The sequence below is a fragment of the Arachis hypogaea genome, chromosome 13 (genome assembly GCF_003086295.3).
Source record: "Arachis hypogaea cultivar Tifrunner chromosome 13, arahy.Tifrunner.gnm2.J5K5, whole genome shotgun sequence".
In the NCBI taxonomy this organism is placed as follows: Eukaryota; Viridiplantae; Streptophyta; class Magnoliopsida; order Fabales; family Fabaceae; genus Arachis; species Arachis hypogaea.
Window position 1 is genome coordinate 110445901 of NC_092048.1, and position 7682 is coordinate 110453582.

General features: G+C 41.5%; 1 non-coding gene across 1 annotated transcript; it reads right to left on the minus strand.

Moving 5' to 3' along the window:
* Window positions 1-876: 876 nt before the first annotated feature.
* LOC112739567 (small nucleolar RNA R71) lies at window positions 877-980 on the minus strand. Its single transcript, XR_003170499.1, has one exon. It is a non-coding gene; the product is annotated as a small nucleolar RNA R71 (small nucleolar RNA).
* Between the last annotated feature and the right edge of the window lie 6702 nt (window positions 981-7682).

Sequence of the window (7682 nt, forward strand, 5' to 3'; positions counted from 1 at the left end):
TAAATTTCAATTAATTTCATTTTATTTCTCTTTTTAAATTGCGAATACTAACCAATAATTAAAATAAAAACTAAAATATTTTTCTTTTATTTTAATTTAAAATTCGAATTCTCTCTCTCTCTCTCTCATCTCTTTCTATTTATTTATTTATTTATTTATTTATTTATTTACTAACACTTTTCTTCTTCTTATAATTCGAACCCTCTCTCCCTCTCTGTGTTCGAATTTTTCATCTTCTCTCTTCTTCATTCTACTCTTATTCTTCTACTCACATAAAGGAATCTCTATACTGTGACATAGAGGATTCCTATTCTTTTCTGTTCTCTTCTTTTTCATATGAGCAGGAGCAAGGATAAGAACATTCTTGTTGAAGCTGATCCGGAACCTGAAAGGACTCTAAAAAGGAAGCTAAGAGAAGCTAAAGCACAACACTCTGGAGAGGACCTGACATAATTTTTTGAAAAGGAAGAAGAGATGACCGAACCCAACAACAATGGTGGAGATGCAAGGAAGATGCTTGGTGACTTTATTGCACCCTCTTCTGACTTCTGTGGAAGGAGCATCTCAATTCTTGTAATTGGAGCAAACAACTTTGAGCTTAAGCCTCAATTAGTTTCTCTGATACAGCAGAATTGCAAGTTTCATGGACTTCCATTGGAAGATCCTTATCAGTTCTTAGCTGAATTCTTACAAATCTGTGACACTGTTAAGACCAATGGGGTTAATCCTGAGGTCTACAGACTTATGCTTTTTCCCTTTGCTGTAAGAGACAGAGCTAGGACATGGTTAGACTCACAACCTAAAGATAGCCCGAACTCTTGGGAAAAGTTGGTCAATGCTTTCTTGGCTAAATTCTTTCCACCTCAGAAGTTGAGCAAGCTTAGTGTGGAAGTTCAAACCTTCAAACAGAAGGAAGGTGAATCCCTCTATGAAGCTTGGGAAAGATACAAGCAATTGATCAGAAGGTGTCCTTCTGACATGTTTTCAGAATGGAGTATCATACGTATATTCTATAATGGTCTGTCTGAATTGTCCAAGATGTCATTGGACCACTCTACTGGAGGATCTCTTCATCTGAAGAAGACGCCTGCAGAAGCCCAGGAACTCATTGAAATGGTTGCAAATAACCAGTTCATGTACACTTCTGAAAGGAATCCTGTGAATAATGGGACAACTCAGAAGAAAGGAGTTCTTGAGATTGATACTTTGAATGTAATATTGGCTCAAAACAAAATATTGACTCAGCAAGTCAATATGATTTCTCAGAGTCTGTCTAGAATGCAAGCTGCAACAGGCAGTACTAAGGAAGCTTCCTCTGAAAAAGAAGGCTATGACCCTGAGAATCCTGCAATGGAAGAGGTGAATTACATGGGAGAATCCTATGGAAACACCTATATTCCTTCATGGAGGAATCATCCAAATTTCTCATGGAAGGATCAACAGAAGCCTAATCAAGGCTTCAGTAACAATAATGGTGGGAGAAATAGGTTTGGCAATAGCAAACCTTTTCCATCATCTTCTCAGCAACAGATAGAGAATTCTAAGCAGAGCTACTCTGACTTAGCAACTATAGTCTCTGATCTATCTAAGACCACTCTCAGTTTTATGACTGAAGCAAAGTCCTCCATTAGAAATTTGGAGGCACAAGTGGGTCAGCTGAGTAAAAGAGTTACTGAACTCCCTCCTAGTACTCTCCCAAGTAATACAGAAGAGAATCCAAAAAGAGAGTGCAAGGCCATAAATATAACCAACATGACCAAACCTGTAGAGGAGGGAAAGGCAGTGATTTCCACTGAGGAAGACCTCAATGGACGTCCACTGGCCACTAAGGAGTTCTCTATTGAGGAACCCAAGAAATCTGAGGCTCATATAGAGACCATAGAGATTCCACTGAACTTACTGTTACCATTCATGAGCTCTAATGAGTATTCTTCCTCTGAAGAGAATGAAGATATTGTTGAAGAGCAAGTTGCTCAGTATCTAGGAGCAATCATGAAGCTGAATGCCAAGTTATTTGGTAATGAGACTTGGGAGGATGAACCCCCATTGCTCATCAATAAACTAAATGATCTGGTTCAACTGAAACTACCTCAGAAGAAACAGGATCCTGGAAAGTTTTTAATACCTTGTACCATAGGCACCATGACCTTTGAGAAGGCTCTGTGTGACCTGGGGTCAGGGATAAACCTCATGCCCCTCTCTGTAATGGAGAAACTAGGGATCTTTGAGGTGCAAGCTACAAGAATCTCACTAGAGATGGCAGACAATTCAAGGAAACAGGCTTATGAACTTGTAGAGGATGTCTTGGTAAAGGTTGAAGGCCTGTACATCCCTGCTGATTTCATAATCCTAGACACTGGGAAGGATGAAGATAAATCTATCATCCTTGGAAGATCCTTCCTAGCCACAGCAAAAGCTGTGATTGACGTGGACAGAGGAGAGTTATTCCTTCAATTGAATAAGGATTACCTTGTGTTTAAGGCTCAAGGATCTTCTTCTGTAACCATGGAGAAGAAGCATGAAAAGCTTCTCTTAACACAGAGTCAAATAGAGCTCCCACACTCAACTTCTAAGTTTGGTGTTGGGAGGCCAACATCAAGCTTTGAGTCTCTGTGAATCTCCCTAAGAGTTTCACTGTCAAGCTATTGACATTAAAGAAGTGCTTGTTGGGAGGAAACCTAATGTTAATTAATTATATTTATTTTCTATTATTATTTTATGTTTTCTTTAGGTTGATGATCATGTGAAGTCATAAAAACAACTGCAAAATTAAAGCAAAATAAAAAACAGCATTAAAAATAGCACACCCTGGAGGACAGGCTTACTGGCGTTTAAATGCCAGTAAGGATAGCAGAATGGGCGTTTAACGCCCAGCTTGGCAGCATTTTGGGCGTTAAACGCCAGAATGGGCAGCACTCTGGGCGTTTAATGCCAGAAAGGGCTGTCTGGCATCTGGCTGGCGTTAAACGCCAGAAATGGGCATCTGGCTGGCGTTTAACGCCAGAAAAGGGCAGCAGACTGGCATTTAACGCCAGAAAAGATAGCAGAGCTGGCGTTAAATACCAGATTTGGCACACAATAGGCGTTTAAATGCCAGAATGGTGCAGGGACTCAAATTCCTTGACACCTCAGGATCTGTGGACCTCACAGGATTCCCACCTACCCCACATCTTCTTCTCTCCTCTTCATACATTTCCATAACACTCTTCCCCAAACACCCCTCACCTATCAAATCCTACCCTCTTCCCTATATTCTCTTCACCACTCACATCCATCCATCATTAAACCCCACCTACCTCACCATTCAAATTCAAATCATTTCCCTCCCAAACTGACCCACACATGGCTGAATACCCTCTCTCCCTTACCCTATAAATACCCCCTCCTTACCACTTTCATCTTCACACAACATACACACTACTACACCCTTGGCCGAATTCACACCCTCTCCATCTCCTCTATTTCTTCTTCTTCTACTCCTTTCTTTCTTCTTTTTTGCTCGAGGACGAGCAACCATTCTAAGTTTGGTGTGGGAAAAGCTAAAGCTTTTTGTTTTTCATAACCACTAATGGCACCTAAGGCTGGAGAAACCTCTAAAAAGAGGAAAGGGAAGACAATTGCTTCCACCTTTGAGTCATGGGAGGTGGAGAGATTCATCTCAAAGGTCCATCAAGACCACTTCTATGAAGTTGTAGCCAAGAAAAAGGTGATCCCCGAGGTCCCCTTCAAGCTCAAAAAGAGTGAATATTCGGAGATCCGACATGAGATTCGAAGAAGAGGTTGGGAAATTCTCACCAACCCCATTCAACAAGTCAGGATCTTAATAGTTCAAGAGTTCTATGCTAATGCATGGATCACTAAGAACCATGACCAAAGTGTGAACCCAAACCCAAAGAATTGGCTCACAATGGTTCGGGGGAAATACTTGGATTTTAGTCCGAAAAATGTGAGGTTAGCATTCAACTTTCCAATGATGCAAGGAGATCCTCACCCTTTCACTAGAAGGGTCAACTTTGACTAAAGGTTGGACCAAGTCCTCATGGACATTTGTGTGGAAGGCGCTCAATAGAAGAGAGATTCAAGAGGCAAGCCAGTTCAACTAAGAAGGCTTGACCTCAAACCCGTGGCTAGGGGATAGTTGGAGTTCATCCAACGCTCTATCATTCCTACTAGCAACCGGTCTGAAGTTACAATAGACCGGGCTATCATGATCCATAGCATCATGAATGGAGAGGAAGTAGAAGTTCATGAGATCATATCCCTAGAACTCTACAAGGTGGCGGACAAGCCCTCCACTTTGGCAAGGTTAGCCTTCCCTCATCTCATTTGTCACCTATGCAATTCAGCTGGAATTGTCATAGAGGAAGATATCCTCATTGAAGAGGACAAGCCCATCACTAAGAAAAGGATGGAGCAAACAAGAGAGCCCACTCATGGACCTCAACAAGAGCATGAGGAAATTCCTCATCATGAAATCCCTGAGATGCCTCAAGGGATGTACTTTCCTCCACAAAACTATTGGGAGCAAATCAACACCTCCCTAAGAGAATTGAGTTCCAACATGGGACAACTAAGGATGGAGCATCAAGAGCATTCCATCCTCCACCATGAAATTAGAGAAGACCAAAGAGCCATGAGGGAGGAGCAACAAAGGCAAGGAAGAGACATAGAGGAGTTCAAGCACTCCATAAGATCTTCAAGAGGAAGAACTAGCCGCCATCACTAAGGTGGACCCGTTCTTTAATTTCCTTGTTCTTATTTTTTCTGTTTTTTGAAAATTATGCTTTATGTTTTGTCTATGTTTGTGTCTTTATTACATGATCATTAGTGTCTAGTGTTTATGTCTTAAAGCTATGAATGTCCTATGAATCCATCACCTTTCTTAAATGAAAGTTGATCTTATTGAATCTTTGGTAGAAGAGATCAACATGGCTGAGAGTCTCGAATCAGAGCTGGAAAACATCTTTAAAGATGTTCCACTTGATCTAGAGGATTCAGAGGAATTGAAAGAGTCTCTGAAATTTCCTCAGGAAGAGGAAAAACCTCCTAAACCCGAGCTCAAACCATTACCACCATCCTTGAAATATGCATTTCTGGGAGAAGGTGATACTTTTCCAGTGATCATAAGCTTTGCTTTAAATCCACAGGAAGAGGAAGTACTAATTCAAGTGCTAAGGACACACAAGACAGCTCTTGGGTGGTCCATAAGTGACCTTAAGGGCATAAGCCCAGCTAGATGCATGCACAAGATCTTATTGGAGGACAATGCTAAGCCAGTGGTTCAACCACAGAGGCGTCTAAATCCAACCATGAAGGAAGTGGTGCAGAAAGAGGTCACTAAATTACTGGAGGCTGGGATTATTTATCCTATTTCAGATAGCCCCTAGGTGAGTCCTGTTCAAGTTGTCCCTAAAAAGGGAGGCATGACAGTGGTTCATAATGAAAAAAATGAACTGGTTCCTACAAGAACAATTACAGGGTGGCGCATGTGTATTGATTACAGAAGGCTCAATACAGCCACCAGAAAGGATCATTTTCCCTTACCATTCATAGACCAGATGCTAGAAAGACTAGCAGGTCATAATTATTACTGCTTTTTGGATGGCTATTCAGGCTACAACCAAATTGCACTAGATCTCCAGGATCAAGAGAAAACAGTATTCACATGTCCATCTGGAGTATTTGCTTACAGAAGGATGCCTTTTGGGCTGTGTAATGCTCCTGCAACCTTTCAGAGATGCATGCTCTCTATTTTCTCTGATATGGTGGAAAAATTTTTGGAAGTCTTCATGGATGACTTCTCAGTATATGGAGACTCATTCAGCTCCTGTCTTGATCACCTGACACTGGTTTTGAAAAGATGCCAAGAGACCAACCTGGTTTTAAACAGGGAAAAATGTCACTTTATGGTGATTAAAGGGATTGTCCTTGGGCATAAAATTTCAAACAAGGGAATAGAGGTGGATCAAGCTAAAATAGAGGTAATTGAAAAATTACTACTACCTGCCAATGTTAAGGCAATTAGAAGCTTTCTGGGGCATGCATGATTCTATAGGAGGTTTATAAAGGATTTTTCAAAAATTGCAAAACCTCTAAGCAACCTGCTAGCTGCTGACACGCTATTTGTGTTTGACACAGAGTGCATGCAAGCGTTTGAAACTCTGAAAGCTAAAGTGGTCATAGCACCAGTTATCTCTGCACCAGACTGGACATTACCATTTGAATTTATGTGTGATGCCAGTGATCACGCCATTGGTGCAGTACTGGGGCAGAGGCATGACAAGCTTCTGCATGTCATTTATTATGCTAGCCGTGTTTTGAATGATGCCCAGAAAAATTACACAACCACAGAAAAAGAATTGCTTGCAGTGGTTTATGCCATTGACAAGTTTAGATCATACTTAGTAGGATCAAAGGTGATTGTGTACACAGATCATGCTGCTCTTAAATATCTACTCACAAAGCAGGATTCAAAACCCAGACTCATAAGATGGGTGTTGCTTCTGCAAGAGTTTGATATAGAAATAAGAGACAGAAAAGGGACAAAGAACCAAGTGGCAGACCATCTGTCCCAGATAGAACCAGTGGAAGGGGCGTCCCCCCCTCCACTGAGATCTCTGAAACCTTTCCGGATGAGCATTTGTTCGCCATTCAGGAATTGCCATGGTTTGCAGACATTGCAAACTACAAAGCTGCAAGGTTCATTCCCAAGGAGTACAGCAGGCAACAAAAGAAAAAATTAATTACTGATGCAAAGTACTACTTATGGGATGAACCCTATATCTTTAAGAGATGTGCAGACGGCATAATCCGTAGGTGTGTGCCTAAGGAAGAAGCACAAAGGATCTTATGGCATTGCCATGGGTCACAATATGGAGGTCATTTCGGAGGTGAGCGAACAGCCACCAAGGTCCTCCAATGTGGTTTCTACTGGCCTACACTTTACAGAGATTCCCGAGAGTTTGTATGTAACTGTGACAGTTGTCAGAGAGCTGGTAATTTACCTCTCAGTTATGCCATGCCTCAACAAGGAATCTTGGAGATTGAGTTGTTTGATGTATGGAGAATTGATTTCATGGGGCCTTTCCCACCATCATACTCAAACACTTATATTCTGGTGGCGGTTGACTATGTATCAAAGTGGATAGAGGCCATTGCCACACCTACCAATGATACTAAAATAGTACTAAAGTTCCTCCAGAAACATATATTCAGCAGGTTTGGTGTCCCTAGGGTACTAATCAGTGATGGGGGCACTCACTTCTGCAACAAACAGCTTTACTCTGCCATGGTCCGGTATGGAATTTGCCATAAGGTGGCAACTCCATATCATCCACAGACAAATGGACAAGCTGAAGTCTCTAACAGAGAACTAAAAAGAATCCTGGAACGGACTGTGAATACCCGTAGAAAGGATTGGGCACAAAGCTTGGATGATGCTCTGTGGGCTTACAGAACAGCATTCAAGACTCCTATAGGAACCTCTCCATACCAACTTGTGTATGGTAAGGCTTGTCACCTGCCCGTGGAACTGGAACATAAGGTCTACTGGGCAACCAGATTCCTTAACTTTGATGCCAAATTAGCTGGAGAGAAAAGATTGCTCCAGCTGAATGAGCTAGAGGAATTCAGATTTACTGCTTTTGAAAATGCCAAGCTTTACAAAGAGAAATAAAAAAGGT